This window comes from Podarcis cretensis, assembly GCF_951804945.1.
Source record: "Podarcis cretensis genome assembly, chromosome: 8".
Classification (NCBI taxonomy): Eukaryota; Metazoa; Chordata; class Lepidosauria; order Squamata; family Lacertidae; genus Podarcis; species Podarcis cretensis.
In genome coordinates, this window is record NC_137177.1 from 2,247,134 (window position 1) to 2,267,379 (window position 20,246).

At 47.9% G+C, this 20,246-nt stretch overlaps 1 long non-coding RNA gene across 1 annotated transcript in view; it reads left to right on the forward strand.

The window, feature by feature from the left end:
* Positions 1–2,611: 2,611 nt before the first annotated feature.
* Positions 2,612–20,246, forward strand: part of LOC307221429 — a 295,540-nt gene continuing 277,905 nt past the window's right edge. The window contains exon 1 of the long non-coding RNA XR_013841403.1: positions 2,612–2,630. This is a non-coding gene — a long non-coding RNA (uncharacterized lncRNA). The remainder of the gene's footprint in view (positions 2,631–20,246) is intronic.

The window sequence follows — 20,246 nt, forward strand, 5'->3', positions numbered from 1 at the left end:
GAGGGAGGTTACCGTGGGGCGAGGTCCAGGACCTGAGTCGAGGGTTGGCTGACAGTCCTCCACGGATGAAGCAGGGTCCAGGGCAAGGACAGGAACTCTCGAGGAACAGGACTGGGTGCTGGCCGAAACAGCTCATCAACGACGTTGCTCCCGCAACCTGGGACCGGGCTGACTGGCCTTTATCTTCTCTGAGGCCAGGGGCGGCCCCGGCCCCCAGGAGACCCGCCTCTCCAGGCCTTAAGGAGAGCACTCCGCCCGGGAGAAACCAGTTCCCTTCGCCTCTCTGCCCTGAGCCTCTGCAGTTCAGGAGAGGCTGAAGGGTTACTGGACCCAGGGGGAGACTCACCTGCAGGCACTGAGTCCTCAACCACCTCTGGAGCCAGAGTGGATTCACCTGGTGTCTGCTCCTGAGGATCCAGCACAGGTGCAGGCGCTTCAGGATCAAGGCCCTGCCCCAGTTCAGCTGGCCCTGGAGGCGGGGATTCCTGTGCAGGCTGGGATTCCACTGGTTCAGCCTCTGAATCGGAATCCCAGGCCATCACATTGGCTAATTCTAAATATTCCATTTCATTTGCTGAGGCACAGGAGCCTTGCCAGAAAGAAAAGGGGGCAACTCTATACAGGGACTAGATGTCATAGATGTCAGACAGAAGTATGTCACCCAATGTAATTTGGGAGGAGAATTTTTATATCGATTGTTTTGCTCGTGGATAGTCAAATATCAGAATTCAGCTGTGGTCTGAAATTGACATTTACTGTATATATATATCTATTAAACGCTGGGTGAATGTTAGGTTCCAGCCCTGATATTTGGCAAGTGTTTCCTAACAACGCTTGAGTAACCTTGGAAACCCAGGCATCACGTTCCTCAGAAACATTTTGCAGAACCTCAGCTTGTGCAACACCTTGGATCATTTTTGCCTTGAAAGTTGCAGAACTGTTTGGAGTTAGTCAGGGTAGGGGATGAATGGGGCTGCCTTAAGGCTGCCAACTTTATTTCTGGCGAGGCTCCTGTGTCCTTAGCAACTACATGATGTAGCAAAATCCAGCAGGTTATTAAAGGCCCAGGAGCCCCGTCAAAGAGAGAGAGAGAGAGAGAGAGAGAGAGAGAGAGAGAGAGAGGGAGGGAGGAAGGGAGGGAGGGAGGGAGGAAGGGAGGGAGGGAGGGAGGGAGGGAGGGAGGGAGGAAGGAAGGAAGGAAGGAAGGAAGGAAGGAAGGAAGGAAGGAAGGTAGCAGATCTCAACTCCTTTTTGCTTTGGGAAGGAATGCTATTCTAGGCTACATCAAAAGGAATTATAGTGCCCAGATCAAGGGAAGCCTATAGTACTGTTCTATTCTGCCTTGATCAGACCAAAACTGGAATCCTGTGTCCAATTCTGGGCACCGCAATTTAGGAAGGATGTTGACGAGCTGAAACGTGTGCAGAGGAGGGCAACCAAGAGGATCAAGGGCTTGGAAGCCAAGCCTGATGAGGAACGGTTGACAGCAGCAAGAATACTCATTGCAAAGTACTGGAAGACACAAGATCTACCCACCCGGGAAGAATGGCAGATGAAGGTGATGGACTACATGGAACTGGCGGAAATGACTGGCAGAATCCGAGACCAGGGAGAAGAGTCGGTGGAAGAAGATTGGAAGAAATTTAAAGACTATTTACAGAAACACTGTAAAATTAAGGAATGTTAGAAGGATGTGGGAATGAAGTTTTAGCAGTAATGTTATAGAATTAGGTAAAATTGGATTATGAATAGGTGAGAATGTAAAGTTATAATATTTTAAGATAATTATTAAGATAAAAGCAAAAATGGAAAGGGTTTGCTGAAACTGCTAATTGAATTAGAACACAAAAAAGGGAGGTGTGAGGAGGTCAGGGAAACAAGTAAATGAAAGACAAGACATGGAAAGTTTGAAATGTTTTTAATTGTTTTTATTTTTCTGTATTTTCTGTATTTTGTATTTTTCTTATTTTCTTTTTCTTTTTCATTTTTCTAACATTTTTGAAACTTTAATAAATATTATTAAAAAAAAAAAAGAAAGATGAGGAACGGTTGAAGGAGCTGGGTATGATTAGCCTGGAAAAACGGAGACCGAGAAGAGATAGGAGAGCCATCTTCAAATATCTCAAGGGTTGTCACATGGAAGGTGGAGCAAACTTGTTTTCTCCTGCTCTGGAGGGTTGGACTCGAACCCATGGCTTCTTCTTCCACCACCGCCTGCTGTGCGGTCCAGGAGGCAGCTGAGCTTCCTGAGCAGAGGACGAAGGGCTGACTGACAGAGCCAAACGGCCCCATAGCGGTTGTCCCCAAAAACCCACACAGCCCAACGGCTGTTTCGTGGGCGATGCCGACAGGAGACACCTGGAGAAGGCAGCGAACAACCCCCCAGCCGGTAATCTTTCCCTTCCTCTTCTCCAAGGCGCCTTGCCCTCCCCGCTTACCCTCTGTGCCAAAGACAGGCCCATCTCCCTCTCTTCTCTCCCTCCATTTTGCCAGTTTGCAATAAAAAGGGAGGTGATCGCCCTGACCATGAGGTTGGTCGCCCTAGGTGCACATACCTTGCTGATGGGTCTAATGTAGAGGCAATATTTCTTTGATGCAAATATTGATGCAAATGTGAGTGCCTGGAGGCGGTTGGAGGATGGATGGCGGCTAACAGATTGAGGTTGAATCCTGACAAGACAGAAGTACTGTTTTGGGGGGATAGGGCGTGGCCAGGTGTGGGGGGCTCCCTGGTCCTGAATGGGGTGACTGTGCCCCTGAAGGACCAGGTGCGCAGCCTGGGAGTCATTCTGGACTCACACCTGTCCATGGAGGCACAGGTCAATTCTGTGTCCAGGGCAGCTGTTTATCAGCTCCATCTGGTACGCAGGATGAGACCCCCCCCTGCCCATGGACAGTCTCGCCAGAGTGGTGCATGCTCTGGTTATCTCCCGCTTGGACTACTGCCATGCGCTCTACGTGGGGCTACCTTTGAAGGTGACCTGGAAACTACAACTAATCCAGAATGCGACAGCTAGACTGGGGATGGGAGCGGCCACCAAGACCACATAACACTGGTCTTGAAAGACCTACATTGCCTCCCAGTACGTTTCCAAGCACAATTCAAAGTGTTGGTGATGACCTTTAAAGCCCTAAAAGGCCTCTGTCCAGTATACCTGAAGGAGCGTCTCCACCCCCATTGTTCAGACCGGACACTGAGGGCCAGCTCCAAGGGTCTTCTGGCGGTTCCCTCGCTGCGAGAAGTGTGGTTGCAGGGAACCAGGCAGAGGGCCTTCCCGGTGGTGGCACCCACCCTTTGGAACGCCCTCCCACCAGATGTCAAAGAAAACAACAACTACCAGACTTTTAGAAGACATCTGAAGGGCAGCCCTGTTTAGGGAAGCTTTTAATGTTTAATAGGTTATTGCATTTTAATATTCTATTGGAAGCCGATGGGCGGGGAATAAATAAATAAATAAATAAATAAATAAATAAATAAATAAATAGCATCCTCTTTCATAACAACAACAACAACAACAACAACAACCCTGCCCATTTGACTAGATTGCCCGGCCACTCTGGGAGGCTTCTGACATATATAAAACATCCCTCTACAGGGCTGCCTTCAGCTGCCTTCTAAAGCTTGTATAGTTACTTATCTCCTTGGCTCAGGGGGGGTCACATAACTCCATACCCTCCAGCATTTCTCGGATGAAAATAGTGACTTCCTACGGAAAAGCGGGACATACCAGGATCAAATCATAGACCGGGACGACTTCTGTAAATCTCAGACTGCCCTTGGAAAATAGAGCCTGGGTTTTCTCCCTCTGAAATTTTGGGACAACTACGGGTTATACGTTACAGACGGAAGACATTGCTTTGTTTGTGTCCTTGTGTCTGTATCCCACAGACAGGATATAAATAAATGACATTATTGTGGGCTAGGGTGTCCCTGTTTTCATCGGGCGAATGTTGGAGGGCATGGGGAACCTCGCAACTCCGAGGGAAGCCAGCGATGGGATGGTTTTAATAAAAAGGCCCCCGGCCAGCTGATGGAATTCGCCATCTGCGTCGGGGAGAAGAGAAGAAGGCGATGGATTACCCTGGCGTGAAAGGCCTGCCCCCCCCCTCCATTTCATAGAGATTAGGGGCAGTCGAGCTAAGAGTGGGTTTGGCCCCATATGTCGCCGTGCTGGACAAAAGAAAGCCAAGACCTCTCGCAATAGCCCCCGTTTCCCAGGGCAACGGCTGAGCCCAGGATCTGTTAAGTTAAAGGACTTATTGTGGCTGCTCTTCGAAAGGAGATGGCCGGGGAGGGGGCGGCAGCTGCTCCCTCCATCAATGGGGGGGAGGCGATGGGAACAGCAGGCCGGCACATGCCTCCATCCTCTGGGCTTTCTTCCCAGAGACCGCCCAACCCACCCACTTCCTGGCCCACCCCCCTTTTTCGCAGGAGGGTCCTGGGTGAGTTGGAGGCACAGATTTCCGCCGGGGGGGGGGGTCCGTGGTGTATGGAGAAATGCTCTGCGCATGGATGCATGCCGTGAGCAAGAGGAACGATCTGCCCGGAGCTCTCTCGAAGAAAGTCACTTGCGGAATGAACCCCCAGGGCACGGGGTGAAATAGTTTACAGTGGTACCTTGGTTCTTAAACTTAATCCGTTCCAAAACCGAAGCGTTCCAAAACCAAGGCGCACTTTCCCATAGAAAGTCATGCAAAATGGATTGATCCTTTCCGGACTTTTAAAAACAACCCCTAAAACAGCAACTGAACATGAATTTTACTATCTAACCATGGCTCCATAAAATGAAAGCAATAATCAATGTACAGTGGTACCTCGGGTTAAGAACTTAATTTGTTCCGGAGGTCTGTTCTTAACCTGAAACTGTTCTTAACCTGACGCACCACTTTAGCTAATGGGGCCTCCTGCTGCCGCAGCGCGATTTCTGTTCTCATCCTGAAGCAAAGTTCTTAACCCGAGGTACTATTTCTGGGTTAGCGGAGTCTGTAACCTGAAGCGTCTGTAACCTGAAGCGTCTCTCACCCGAGGTACCACTGTACTGTACTATAAAATAAATAAGACAGTATTGTAGATGAGAGAAATTAAAATTACTATTTTTTTCTTACCTGCACTGACGATAGTCATTCTTTGGAGGGGGGGCTTTTATCCATTTCCGCAGTCGCACAATCCATCCATCAATCAGTAGCTGAAGTGGGTTCCACTCAGTCACAAAAACAAATGAACCGAAAAAGCCTCAAAAACAAAAACGCAAAATAAATAGCAAAAAATAAAGCACCAAACTTAATCTGTTCCGGAAGTCCATTTGACTTCCGAAATGTTCGGAAACCAAAACGCAGCTTTGATTGGTGCAGGTGCCCCAGAAATAATAGCCGACAGCTGCGTCAGGTGTTCAGCTTCCGAAAAGCGTTTGAAAATTGGAACACTTTCTTCCAGGTTTTCGGCGTTTCAGAACCAAGGCGTTTGAGTACCAAGGTACCACTGTACGGCTATGCGCCAAGAGCTGTGCATAGTGTCGATGTGCCCGTTCCGAAAGTGCTGTGCTGCCACCTTTTGTCCAGGAGGGGGCAGCCTTGACAAACCCAGCCGAACCTTTGAACGCCTGCTGTTTGGCATAGCTCTGAGCTGAGCACTCAGGTCTGGCTAGTGACTTGCTTTTTTTTGCTTCGTCGCTGTGATTTCATAACTTCTTTTTCTTTCAGAGAGAAAAATCCCCACAGGTCAGAACAGTTTGTTCCACCCTGCGGGGAGATGTGTGACGATGAATCACGGCGGGCCGCAGAGAAAAGAGGCTTCTATTGATCGCTGCCTCTGATTTCGTGGAAAATGGAATCAAAGGTTAGCAAGTCTTGGCTTGCTGAAAGAAATCTGGGTGGGGGGGGACAAATGTTTGCTTGGAGGTGGGTGGAGGGTCAGATAAACACAGGAGGGGGAGAGAGAGAGGCACCAGGCCTTCAGCAGCTGCACAACAGACAGATATTCTACCGGTGGAGCTTGCTTGTGGTAGTGGGGCTAAAGGTCTACCTGTTGGTTGCTTTCAAGTCCAGGGGTCAGCAAACTTTTTCAGCAGGGGGCCGGTCCACTGTCCCGCAGACCTTGTGGGGGGCCGGACTATATTTTGGGGGTGAAATGGACCAATTCCTATGCCTCACAAATAACCCAGAGATGCATTTTAAATAAAAGCACACATTCTACTAATGTAAAAACACACTGATTCCTGGACCGTCCGTGGGGCGGATTTAGAAGGCAATTGGGCCGGATCTGGCCCCCCGGGCCTTAGTTTCCCTACCCATGCTTTAAACTATGCAATACAGTGGCACCTCAGATTAAGTACTTAATTCATTCCGGAGGTCCGTTCTTAACCTGAAACTGTTCTTAACCTGAAGCACCTCTTTAGCTAATTGGGCCTCCTGCTACTGCTGCACTGCCGCCGCGCGATTTCTGTTCTCATCCTGAAGCAAAGTTCTTAACCCGAGGTACTATTTCAGGGTTTGTGGAGTCTGTAACCTGAAGTGTCTGTAACCTGAAGCGTATGTAACCCGAGGTACCACTGTACTGATTTTCTTGACACAAAAGTCGGCAGGGCATGTCACCCATGCACAAGTTTGTGTTGTTGTTTTCAGATTTGCTTATTTTTAATGACTTTGCAAACTTCCCTGTACTGTAAATATATTGCATCAGTGTACCACTGAAAAGGAAAACAAACAAAGCAAAACAAATGATGCTGGATGTTGGGACCCACAAAGAGCAAGCAGGGTTGCCAACATCTGAAAAAAATACCTGCTGGGCCTGCTCTTGAGCTGTTTTAAAAGCAGCTGCGTCTGTAGAGTTCAGCAGCTGAAACTTTTCACAGCATGGAGGTTAGTATAGCTTCCCGTGGTAATATCTGCAGAGTAAGCTGTTGTTAGAGGTTGTGGAGTAGGAATCCACAAAGATATTGGCATTCTTCTTGCAAATCACTTTCATACATTAATCTGAGATGAAAGATATCAGAGTCTCTATTGATTAAGGGTAAAGGTATATATATATATATATTCCATGGGACGCGGGTGGCGCTGTGGTCTAAACCACAGAGCCTCTTGGTCTTGCCGATCAGAAGGTTGGTGGTTCAAATCCCCGCAATGGAGTGAGCTCCCGTTGCTCTGTCCCAGCTCCTGCCAACCTAGCAGTTCGAAAGCACACCAGTGCAAGTAGATAAATAGGTACTGCTCCGGCAGGAAGGTAAACGGTGCTTCTGTGTGCTCTGGTTTCTGTCACAGTGTCCCGTTGCGCCAGAAGCGGTTTAGTCCTGCTGGCCACATGACCCGGAAAGCTGTCTGTGGACAAACGCCAGTTCCCTTGGCCTGAAAGCGAGATGAGCGCCGCAACCCCATAGTCGCCTTTGACTGGACTTAACCGTCCACCACCTCCCGAGGGAGACTGTTCCGCAGTTGAACAGCTCTTACGATCAGAAAGCACTTCACTCTTGTGGCCTGTCCTCACAATATCTACTCATTATGGGCCCTACTAAAGCAAACAGTCTAAGTGGTCAACATCTAAAAGATATCGAGCATCAGAACAATCTGGCTACTATAAGGAAATTCTGCCCTCGGTACGTTCATTTTCCATCTCTCCGTTTTGATTCTCTGGCCCCATATCTGCACAAACTTATTATCCCAAAATACAGACATGCTTTTACACTTGCAAGACTGGATGTTTTGCCATTTGTGGTACTCGAGGGTCAATTCCAAAAGATCCCGCTTGAGAAACGTCTTTGCCCCTGTGGAGACGGTAGCACCGAAACAGCGGCACGCGTCCTCCTGTCTTGCGCTCTCTACAAAGACCTGAGGAACGAGATCATCACCCCACTCGTACTAACCATCCCAGGGCGCTCAGCCACTGCCACAATGTCCTTTGGGAGTTTGTTAAGAGGGAGATAGTAAAAGCACAACTTCAGGCAATACCAATGAGATGGAAACATGGAAGGTGCCTAAAGAAGCCAGGGTGGCTATCTAAAGAACTTTTAACTGAGTTAAGATTAAAAAAGGATGTGTACAAAAAATGGAAAAGGGGGGAAACCACCAAAGAGGAATTCAAACAAATAGCCAGCACGTGTAGACACAAAGTCAGAAAAGCTAAAGCACAGAATGAACTCAGGCTTGCTAGAGAGGTTAAAAGCAACAAAAAAAGGCTTTTATGGGTATGTTCGTAGCAAAAGGAAGAACAAAGAAACCGTGGGGTCACTCAGAGGAGAAGATGGTGAAATGCAAACAGGGGACACAGAAAGGGCTGAACTCCTCAATGCCTTCTTTGCCTCAGTCTTCTCCAATAAAGAAAACAATGCCCGACCTGAAGAATTTGGAGCAAATGATTCAGCAAAGGAAACACAGCCCAGAATAACTAAGGAGATAGTACAGGAATACTTGGCTAGTTTAGATGTATTCAAGTCTCCAGGGCCAGATGAACTGCATCCAAGAGTATTAAAAGAACTGGCAGATGTGATCTCAGAACCACTGGCAGTCATCTTTGAGAATTCCTGGAGAACAGGCGAAGTCCCGGCAGACTGGAGGAGGGCAAATGTTGTCCCTATTTTCAAAAAGGGGAAAAGAGAGGACCCAAATAATTACCGCCCAGTCAGTCTGACATCAATACCAGGGAAGATTCTGGAGCAGATCATTAAGCAAACAGTTTGTGAGCACCTAGAAAGGAATACTGTGATCACCAATAGTCAGCATGGATTTCTGAAAAATAAGTCATGTCAGACTAACCTGATCTCGTTTCTTGACAGAATTACATGCCTGGTAGATGAAGGGAACGCAGTGGATGTAGCCTACCTTGATTTCAGCAAGGCATTTGACAAGGTGTCCCATGATATTCTTGTAAAGAAGCTGGTAAAATGCGGACTTGACTATGCTACCACTCAGTGGATTTGTAACTGGCTGACTGACCGAACCCAAAGGGTGCTCATCAATGGTTCCTCTTCATCCTGGAGAAGAGTGACTAGTGGGGTGCCACAGGGTTCTGTCTTGGGCCCAGTCTTATTCAACATCTTTATCAACGACTTGGATGATGGACTCAAGGGCATCCTGATCAAATTTGCAGATGACACCAAACTGGGAGGGGTGGCTAACACCCCAGAGGACAGGATCACACTTCAAAACGACCTTGACAGATTAGAGAACTGGGCAAAAACAAACAAGATGAATTTTAACAGGGAGAAATGTAAAGTATTTATTGCACTTGGGCAAAAAAAATGAGAGGCACAAATACAAGATGGGTGACACCTGGCTTGAGAGCAGTACATGTGAAAAGGATCTAGGAGTCTTGGTTGACCACAAACTTGACATGAGACAACAGTGTGACGCGGCAGCTAAAAAAGCCAATGCAATTCTGGGCTGCATCAATAGGAGTATAGCATCTAGATCAAGGGAAGTAATAGTGCCACTGTATTCTGCTCTGGTCAGACCTCACCTGGAGTACTGTGTCCAGTTCTGGGCACCACAGTTCAAGAAGGACACTGACAAACTGGAACGTGTCCAGAGGAGGGCAACCAAAATGGTCAAAGGCCTGGAAACGATGCCTTAGGAACGGCTAAGGGAGCTGGGCATGTTTAGCCTGGAGAAGAGGAGGTTAAGGGGTGATATGATAGCCATGTTCAAATATCTAAAAGGATGTCACATAGAGGAGGGAGAAAGGTTGTTTTCTGCTGCTCCAGAGAAGTGGACACGGAGCACTGGCTCCAAACTACAAGAAAGAAGATTCCACCTAAACATTAGGAAGAACTTCCTGACAGTAAGAGCTGTTTGACAGTGGAATTTGCTGCCCAGGAGTGTGGTGGAGTCTCCTTCTTTGAAGGTCTTTAAGCAGAGGCTTGACAACCATATGTCAGGAGTGCTCTGATGGTGTTTCCTGCTTGGCAGGGGGTTGGACTCGATGGCCCTTGTGGTCTCTTCCAACTCTATGATTCTATGATTCTATGATTCTTCTATCAGATCAAAATGAGCAGATAACAGCAAAGGTTGCTGGGTTCATAGCAGGGACAATCAGAATAAGGGCCACTAACTGACTGCTGATTCAGGACTTTAAATTGTGCTCTTATATCAAATTTCCTTTTCCGTGTATACTGTCATGTTTTACTGTTGCTATGGCCATTGGCTAATGCGAAGTAAGTTTTATCTATCTACCTGGTGTTTAGCTGAAATGTCCTATTGTGTAATTTGAAGCCATGGGTTTGAGTCCTACCCTCCAGAGCAGCAGAAAACAAGTTTGCTCCAGCTTCCATGTGACAACCCTTGAGATATTTGAAGATGGCTCTCCTATTTCTTCTCAGTTTCCTCTTTTCCAGGCTCAACATACTGAGCTGCTTCAACCATTCCTCATCAGGCTTGGCTTCCAGGTCCTTGATCCTTTTGGTTGCCCTTCTCTGCACACATTTCACTCGCCAACATCCTTCCTAAATTGCGGTGCCCAGAATTGGACACAGGATTCCAGTTTTGGTCTGATCAAGGCAGAATAGAGTAGTACTATTGCTTCCCTTGATCTGGACATTATAATTATTTTTGATGCAGCCTAGAATAGCAGTGACAAACCTAGACAACATCTTAAAAAGCAGAGACATCACCTTGCTGTCAAAGGTCCGTATAGTTCAAGCTATGGTTTTCCCAGTGGTGATGTATGGAAGTGAGAGATGGACCATCAAGAAGGCTGATCGTCGAAGAATGGATGCTTTTGAATTCTGGTGCTGGAGGAGACTTTTGAGAGTCCCATGGACTGCAAGAAGACCAAACCTCTCCATTCTGAAGGAAATCAGCCCTGAGTGCTCACTGGAAGGACAGATCCCGAAGCTGAGGCTCCAAGACTTTGGCCACCTCATGAGAAGAGAAGACTCCCTGGAAAAGACCCTGATGTTGGGAAAGATGGAGGGCACAAGGAGAAGGGGACGACAGAGGATGAGATGGTGGGACAGTGTTCTCGAAGCTACCAGCATGAGTTTGACCAAACTGCGGGAGGCAGTGGAAGACAGGAGTGCCTGGCGTGCTCTGGTCCAGGGGGTCACGAAGTGGCAGACACGACTAAATGACTAAAGAACAACAACAACAAGAAGAAGAAGAAGAATAGCATTTCTTTCCAAAACAAAAAGGAGGTGAGATAGGCCACCTTTCTTTCTTTCTTTCTTTCTTTTGATGGGGCTCCTGGGCCTTTAATAACCATGCTAACAGGCAGAAATCCCACCGGGCAAGCTTCCCTCACCATTTCATCCTGCATGCTGGGAAAAGGCTTTGCATCTGCTGGATTTTGCTACATCATGTAGTTGCTAAGGACACAGGAGCCTCGCTAGAAATAAAAGTTGGCAGCCTTAAGGCAGCCCCATTCATCCCCCTACCCTGACTAACTCCAAACAGTTCTGCAACTTTCAAGGCAAAAATGATCCAAGGTGTTGCACAAGCTGAGGTTCTGCAAAATGTTTCTGAGGAACGTGATGCCTGAGTTTCCAAGGTTACCCAAGCGTTGTTAGGAAACACTTGCCAAATATCAGGCCTGGAACCTAACATTCACCCAGCGTTTAATAGACATATATATAAATGTGAATTTCAGACCACAGCTGAATTCTGATATTTGACTATCCACGAGCAAAACAATTGATATAGAAATTTTCCTCCCAATTTACATTGGGTGATATACCGTATTTGTGTCTGTCTGTCCCTCAGACCTTGTGGGGGGCCAGACGATATTTTGAAGGGGGGGAAATGAACGAATTCCTAGGCCCCGCTAATAACCCCAAGGTGCATTTTCAATAAAAGCACACATTCTACTCATGTCAAAACACGCTGATTCCCGGACTGTCCGCGGGCCGGATTGAGAAGGCGATTAGGCCGGATGCGGCCCCCGGGCCTTAGTTTGCCTACCCATGGCCTAGGGGCCTCCAGAGGGTTTAATCCAGCACTGCAGCTCTCTCTCACAACTCTGACTATTGCTCTCGTATGTACCAGTCAGGTGAGGATGGAGGCCTGCCCGTTCGTCTCCATGGCAACAGAGCATCTTCTTTAGAGATGCTCAGTGTGGTACTTAAGCAGCCAGCTGACGCCGTTGCCCTGACAAAGGAACTGGCTTGGCAAGCCGCCTCCTAAACGTCCGCTCCTCACAGATACAGGGTCGTATTTTTGGAAGGGGACCCGGGATGTCATCCAGACTGACCCCCTCCCAAAAAAACCCCTCATAAGATTCTTCTTCTTTGGATCCCATGGTTTACACAAAACCTGCAAAAGTGTGTGTGTGTGTGTGTGTGTGTGTGTGCTGCTGAGGATTTAAAGTTGCCTGGCTGTGTGTTTTTGCGCCCTTCCTGGGCGGAGACTTAAATGGCACAATGGAATCAACAATTTAAACGGCGGTGACTAATTTAAATGGCTCCTGGTGTGGACGGGACAGACACAAGTTGCTCCTCATCTAAGAATTAAAATCTTTGCAGGCGTCGCCTGTTGTTGTTTAGTCGTTTAGTCATGTCTGCCTCTTCGTGACCCCCTGGACCAGAGCACGCCAGGCACTCCTGTCTTCCACTGCCTCCCGCAGTTGGGTCAAACTCATGCTGGTAGCTTCGAGAACACTGTCCCACTATCTCGCCCTCTGTCGTCCCCTTCTCCTTGCGCCCTCCATCTTTCCCAACATCAGGGTCTTTTCCAGGGAGTCTTCTCTTCTCATGAGGTGGCCAAAGTCTTGGAGCCTCGGCTTCAGGATCTGTCCTTCCAGTGAGCACTCAGGGCTGATTTCCTTCAGAATGGAGAGGTTTGGTCTTCTTGCAGTCCATGGGACTCTCAAGAGTCTCCTTCGGCACCATAATTCAAAAGCATCCATTCTTTGGCGATCAGCCTTCTTTATGGTCCAGCTCTTACTTCCAGTACTACTGAGCTTTTACTCTTACTTTTTTTCTGGGAAAACCAGAGCTTTTACTATACGGACAAGGTGATGTCTCTACTTTTTAAGATGCTGTCTAGGTTTGTCATTGCTTTTCTCCCAAGAAGCAGGCATCTTTTAATTTACCTTTACCTTTACCTACCAGCTAAACATCGCAATATACGGATCTATCACAATGTCTGAAATAAAGATGGAGCTCTGTAGAGGCATGGGCTGACTTCATGGTTTTCCCCACATTGTGATTTTTTGCACAGCACACATACACACACTTGATTCACGATACATTGCCAGGTCAAAAGTTAGGAAACCACTTTCACGATGTGGACTTGAAACCGGTGTTGGATGATATATCGCCCAGCCCTGACGCACATCACGATTTGCAATATATTGCCAAGTCAAAAACTATGAAACCGATATCATGAGATGGACTTCAAACTGGTTTTGGACGATATATCACCCAGCCCTGCTTCCAACCTTCCATAGGTGGGTGCTCCCAGGAGTAGACAGTGCTGTTGGCATGATAGATCTGAGTCAGGCATTAAACATCGAACAGTTTTGGGAAACAATATATAATGAAATGAAAAAAATGTTCAGATATTCATTTAGGTAAACACCAGTAGGTTTTCTATTGGGAATAGTACCAGGAAGTCTAAAGGAAGAAGTAAAGGGACCCCTGACCATTAGGTCCAGTCGTGACTGACTCTGGGGTTGCGGCGCTCATCTCGCTTTATTGGCCGAGGGAGCCGGCATTTGTCCGCAGACAGCTTCCGGGTCGTGTGGCCAGCATGACTAAGCCACTTCTGGCGAACCAGAGCAGCGCACGGAAACGCCGTTTACCTTCCCGCCAGAGCGGTATCTATTTATCTACTTGCACTTGGACGTGCTTTTGAACTGCTAGGCTGGCAGGAGCAGGGACCGAGCAACGGGAGCTCACCCCGTCGCGGGGATTCGAACCACCGACCTTCTGATCGGCAAGTCCTAGGCTCTGTGGTTTAACCCACAGTGCCACCCACGTCCCTAAAGGAAGAAGACAAGACATTATATTCATATGCAACAGTAGCTGCAAGGCTCCTGATTGCGAAAAATTGGAAAAGTGGTATTATACCGACAAAAATAGAGTGGCTTGCCAAATTACTGGAGTATTCCAATATATTCAAAACAATGGGAGAAATTGGAAGGATCTCAGAAGAGAAGATAGACAGGGACTGGAAGGTGTTTAAAGGATACTTGCAAAACCATATTGAAAAATCAGAACTCCTATTAGAATAAACAATTTCCGTTTTAAATACTGGAATACTAAATAAGATGGGTAACAATGTGTAATAGAAAAAGAAGCATTAAATTAGGTTAAAGGTGTGTGAAAGAAAGTACTAGAAGTGGAAAGAAACTGTAATTGAGTAGATTGGAAGTCTAACACAAAGGGGGGGTGAGGGGGGTGGATGGTGATGGGAAAAGGAATTATCTGTGGGATTGAGTGTAAGTATGTTTGAACATTTTTAAGGATTGTATAAAATGTATGCTTGTATATTCGCAATATGGTATTGAATTATTATATTGAATTCTGGTCTGGAGGAGACTCTTGAGAGTCCCATGGACTGCAAGAAGATCAAACCTCTCCATTCTGAAGGAAATCAGCCCTGAGTGCTCACTGGAAGGACAGATCCTGAAGCTGAGGCTCCAAGACTTTGGCCTCCTCATGAGAAGAGAAGACTCCCTGGAAAAGACCCTGATGTTGGGAAAGATGGAGGGCACAAGGAGAAGGGGACGACAGAGGATGAGATGGTGGGACAGTGTTCTCGAAGCTACCAGCATGAGTTTGACCCAACTGCGGGAGGCAGTGGAAGACAGGAGGGCCTGGCGTGCTCTGGTCCAGGGGGTCACGAAGAGTCGGACACGACTAAATGACTAAACAACAACATCATATTCACAATATGTATTAATATGTGTATTAATGCTGAATTATTTTAATAATAAAAGAAAAGAAAAAGATAGATCAGAGTCAATCAAAGGCTGCCCTCGCTGATTCATTGCCAAATGCTGACACCTTTGGGCTAGAGACAAATGGCCCAAACTTGGCATGCCAGGCCCCACATTCCGAACTTTCCCTTGGCAGATCCTTTTGAGCAACCGGAAGAAAGCGCTTCCCACGCCTTGTAATTAGCCGATGGAACTGGTTGCCACAGGATGTTCCCAAAGGCCTTAGGAAATACCTTCCCTCAAAATCCACAGCATGATGCAAATGGGCGTTGCTATCAGTATTGATAAGGAGATAAATACGCAGAGGAGGTGATGTCCCGGCGCTGCGAAAAGAATGCAGAGCTGAAAGAGGAAGTGGGAAAGAGTGCCAGCCTTGCAAATTTGCATTTCTGAAAACTCAAATCGTTTCGTGTGGCAGCGCCTACTTTGGAACTCCCTGCTTATTGAGCTCAGGCAACAGCCTTGGTTTTACTCTTCTCGGCACCTGCTAAAAACATTTCCATTTAGATGAGACTATGCAGATATGGGCTTGCCGTACGTCAGGAAAATTCCTGATATGTCCTGGTTTTCGGGTGTGGAAACGGCGTCGGGGTGGGGGGATTTTGCCGAATCTGCAAAATGTCAGGGGAAACCCGGATGCATGGCGACAGAAGAAGGAGCAGAAACAGCTCCAAATCTTATTTTGGGGGGAAGTTTGGGTTTGTTCCCCTAAAAAGCTGAACAGTTTTGGAGTCTCCCTAAAAACCTCAACAACTTTGCGGGTGTTTTTGGCAACCCTAGATACTTAGAAATTGTAATCTGCTTTAGCATTATAACTTTTGCATGTTTTAAAGCAGGCGTGTAACTTTTTATTGATTTTATTCCCTCTTTATAAACCACTTTGTGGCTGCTGCTGCTGCTGCTGTTTACAATCAAGCGGTATATACGTTTTATGAAACAAGCAAGCAAGCCAGCAAGCAACTTTGCTCCTTCGGAGGGGACTTCCAATAATAGCTCCATCACTGATGTATGCTGGGACAGCGTGGATCGACTCTGCTAATGGACTCGACCTGGTCTAGTTGACATTGCTGCATGGCAGGGGGTTGGACTAGATGACTCTCAGGGTCCCTTCCAATTTCACAACACCAGGGCCAGGGCCTTCTCAGTGATGGCTCCCACCTGGTGGAATGCTCTGTCCCATGAGACGAGGGCCCTTCAGGATTTAACTTCCTTCCACAGGCCTGTAAGACAGAGCTATTCCGCCTGGCCTTTAATTTGAATTCAGCCTGATCTTTTATTCCCCTTCCTTCCTGCACAGAAACGCCATTTACCTTCCCGCTGGAGCGGTACCTATTTATCTACTTGCACTTTCGTCACTGGGAGACAGTGAGACAAACCCCCCTCCCAACCCTCTTTCCCCCTGCCTGCATCACTGCGTAAAAATCTATCGTGTTGCCTTTTCTCTATAGTCCCAAACGATGCAGCCTTCCTTTGCAGGGGTGTGGGGCTCCACCCCCCCCCCGGGGGGGGCGGCCTTGCCGCAAAATGCACCAATGCCCTCCACCCCAAACCCCGGGAGAGAGAGAGCGCATGGTGTGTGCTGTCCTTAGACGGCGTTTGTGGGAAGAAAGCCGAGCCACGCAGTGCATTTTCTCCATGGACTTGGACGTCTCCAAAATGCTGCGAGTGCTGCGTCAGATCTCCAGCTGTTTCCCTTTGAAGGAGGCAGCTCTTGAGACACAGCCGCATTCCACAAACGGCTGGGAGGCTGCAGCCTTGACGCAAGACCCAACTCCAGCGCCACCGTCCCTCCTTGGCAACGCTCCCGTCCGCAGCCAGCCTTGGCACGGCCAAGCCTTCCGCCAGCACACACTGAACTCTTGTCCGGACCTCTGCGCGCCCTCCGGACCACGGTTACTGGCAGTCAGTGCCGGATTTACTTATAAACTAAACAAGCTAGCGCTTAGGGCTCCACTCTCTTGGGGGTTCCCCAAAAAATGAAAGGGGAAAAAACAACACTGGATGTACATTTCCAAAATATAAGATAATAAACAAATAAAATAAAACCTACATACAGCAACAGTGTTTTGTGTTCTGTAGGCTCCTATGATGTAAGTAATGTTACTAATATACTTCTTAACTGTACAGTGCTACCTCGGGTTATATACACTTCAGGTTACATTCGCTTCAGGTTACACACTCCGCTAACCCAGAAATAGTACCGCGGGTTAAGACCTTTGCCTCAGGATGAGAACAGAAATCGCACGGCGGCGGCAGGAGGCCCCATTAGCTAAAGTGGTGCTTCAGGTTATGAACAGTTTCAGGTTAAGAACAGAGCTCCAGAACGAATTAAGTACTTAACCCGAGGTACCACTGTATTTCACTATTAATATTTTTGAATTCTGGTGCTGGAGGAGACTCTTGAGAGTCCCATGGACTGCAAGAATATCAAACCGATCCATTCTGAAGGAAATCAGCCCTGAGTGCTCACTGGAAGGACAGATCCTGAAGCTGAGGCTCCAAGACTTTGGCCACCTCATGAGAAGAGAAGACTCCCTGGAAAAGACCCTGATGTTGGGAAAGATGGAGGGCACAAGGAGAAGGGGACGACAGAGGACGAGATGGTGGGACAGTGTTCTCAAAGCTACCAAACTTCGAGTTTGACCAAATTGTGGGAGGCAGTGGAAGACAAGAGTGCCTGGCGTGCTCTGGTCCAGGGGGTCACAAAGAGTCGGACATGACTAAAAAACTAAACAACAACAACAATTATACTTTTTATAATTTTCTTAAACCTCCGTCTTGCAGGCCATGCAGAAAGATATCAAGTCCTGCAGGGCCCTAGTCTCTTGTGACAGAGCGTTCTACCAAGTTGGGGCCAGTACTGAAAAATCCCTGGACCTAGTTGAGACCAATCTAACCACCTTGCGACTTGGGATCTCCAAAATGTTGTCATTTGTGGACCTTAAGGTCCTCCACGGGGCAGACCAGGAGAGGCGGCCCTGTAGGTAGGTGGGAATTGACTGTGGAAGCAGTTTGGCGAATGCAGGAATCTCAGCTAAAGCATCCCTGACAGATGTCCATCTAACCTCTGCTTCAGAACCTCCAAGGAAAGAGAGTCCACCAGCTCCTGAGGGAGACCGTTTCACTAGCGAACAGTTCTGTCAGAAACTTCTTCCTTTCTTCTAACATGAAGCCATGGGTTCGAGTCCTACCTTCTAGAGCGGGATAAAACAAGCTTGCTCCATCTTCCATGTGACAGCCCTTGATATATTTGATGATGGCTATCTTCTCACTTAAGAGACGCGGGTGGCACTGTGGGTTAAACCACAGAGCCTAGGGCTTGCCGATCAGAAGGTCAGCGGTTTGAATCCCCACGACAGGGTGAGCTCCCGTTGCTCGGTCCCTGCTCCTGCCAACCTAGCAGTTTGAAAGCACGAAGTGCAAGTAGATAAATAGGTACCGCTCCGGTGGGAAGGTCAACGGCGTTTCCGTGCGCTGCTCTGGTTCGCCAGAAGCGGCTTAGTCCTGCTGGCCACATGACCCGGAAGCTGTACACCGGCTCCCTCGGCCAGCAAAGCGAGATGAGCGCTGCTACCTCAGAGTCGGTCACAACTGGACCTAATGGTCATTGGTCCGTTTACCTTTACCTTATCTTCTCACTTAGAAGCAAAGAATCCTAGAGTTTGAAGGGACCACAAAGGTCTTCTCAGTCTTCTCTTCTCCAGGGTAAACAAACCAAATTCCCTTAGCCATCTTTCACAAGGCTTGATTTCCAGATGCTCAGTCACCTTAATCCTATGCCCACCTTTAAAGTAAAGGTAAAGGTACCCCTGCCCGTACGGGCCAGTCTTGACAGACTCTGGGGTTGTGCGCCCATCTCACTTAAGAGGCCAGGGGCCAGCGCTGTCCGGAGACACTTCCGGGTCACGTGGCCAGCGTGACATCGCTGCTCTGGCGAGCCAGAGCCGCACACGGAAACGCCGTTTACCTTCCCGCTGGTAAGCGGTCCCTATTTATCTACTTGCACCCGGAGGTGCTTTCGAACTGCTAGGTTGGCAGGCGCTGGGACCGAGCAGCGGGAGCGCACCCCGCCGCAGGGATTCGAACCGCCGACCTTTCGATCGGCAAGTCCTAGGCGCTGAGGCTTTAACCCACAGCGCCACCTGCGTCCCCTCTGCCCACCTTTAGGCATGTCAATATGCTTTTTAAACTGTGGCACCCAGAACTGGACTCAGGACTCTGGGTGGGGTTGCACTAAGGCAGAATTCCTTTTTCTACAACTTTTCTTGATCTGGATCAGGGGTCAGCAAACCTTTTCAAGGGCCGGTGCACTGTCCCTCAGACCTTGTGGGGGCCGGACTATATTTTGAAAAGAAAAAATAAGAATAAGAAATGAATAAGAAATGTATACTAAGAGATTAGATTGGAAAATTTTCAGACAGGGCTGATGGAAGTAAAAAAAAAAAAAAAATTGAATAAGATGTAAAAATATGTTTAATTACTGTTGAAAATGGTATGTTATAAAAAACTAATAAAGATTTACAGTGGTACCTCGGGTTAAGAACTGAATTTGCTCTGGAGGTCCATTCTTAACCTGAACCTGTTCTTAACCTGAAGCACAACTTTATCTAATGGGGCCTCCCGCTGCCGCTGCGCCGCCGGAGCACAATTTCTGTTCTCATCCTGAAGCAAAGTTCTTAACCCGAGGTACTATTTCAGGGTTAGCGGAGTTTGTAACCTGAAGCATCTGTAACCTGAAGCATCTGGTACCTCAGGTTACAGATGCTTCAGGTATATAAAACACATCAAACATTAAAAACTTCCCTGAACAGGGCTGCCTTAAGATGTCTTGCAAAAGTCAGACAGCTGTTTATTTCCATGAATTGCATTCGCCTTTTTTGCTGCTGCATCACACAGTTGACTCATGCTAAGCCTGCGGTCGACCAGGGCTTGGGATGTTCCCTGAAGTCTGAAGAGCATCTGCCGGTCAAAGTAGACATTATGAAGCGGGATAGACCCATTTCTGACTCACTGTAAGAGCGGCTTCTATGTTTGGGATGGTTTCCCCTACTGAGCGACCGCAGACAGCGCCCACACCTGTTATGTAACAGATGTCACAAATTCAGGAAGTTGCTTTCTCCTTGGACCAAGGATGGGGAAGTTGTGGGCCTGCAGATGTTGCCCATCATCCCTGACTATTGGCCAGGCTGTCTGGGGTTGATGGGAAGTCTGGAAAGGCCCCTGCAGACTCCGAACCCGTGACTTAGGCAACTGATCCCTCCAGCCTGGAAGCTGCCCACTCTGGCTGGCAGCAGCTCTTGGGCAGAGAAGGGTATTTCTCCCATCACCTGCTCTTTGCCTATTTATCTTTTAAGCTGTTGTTGTTAGATATAGGATCATGAAA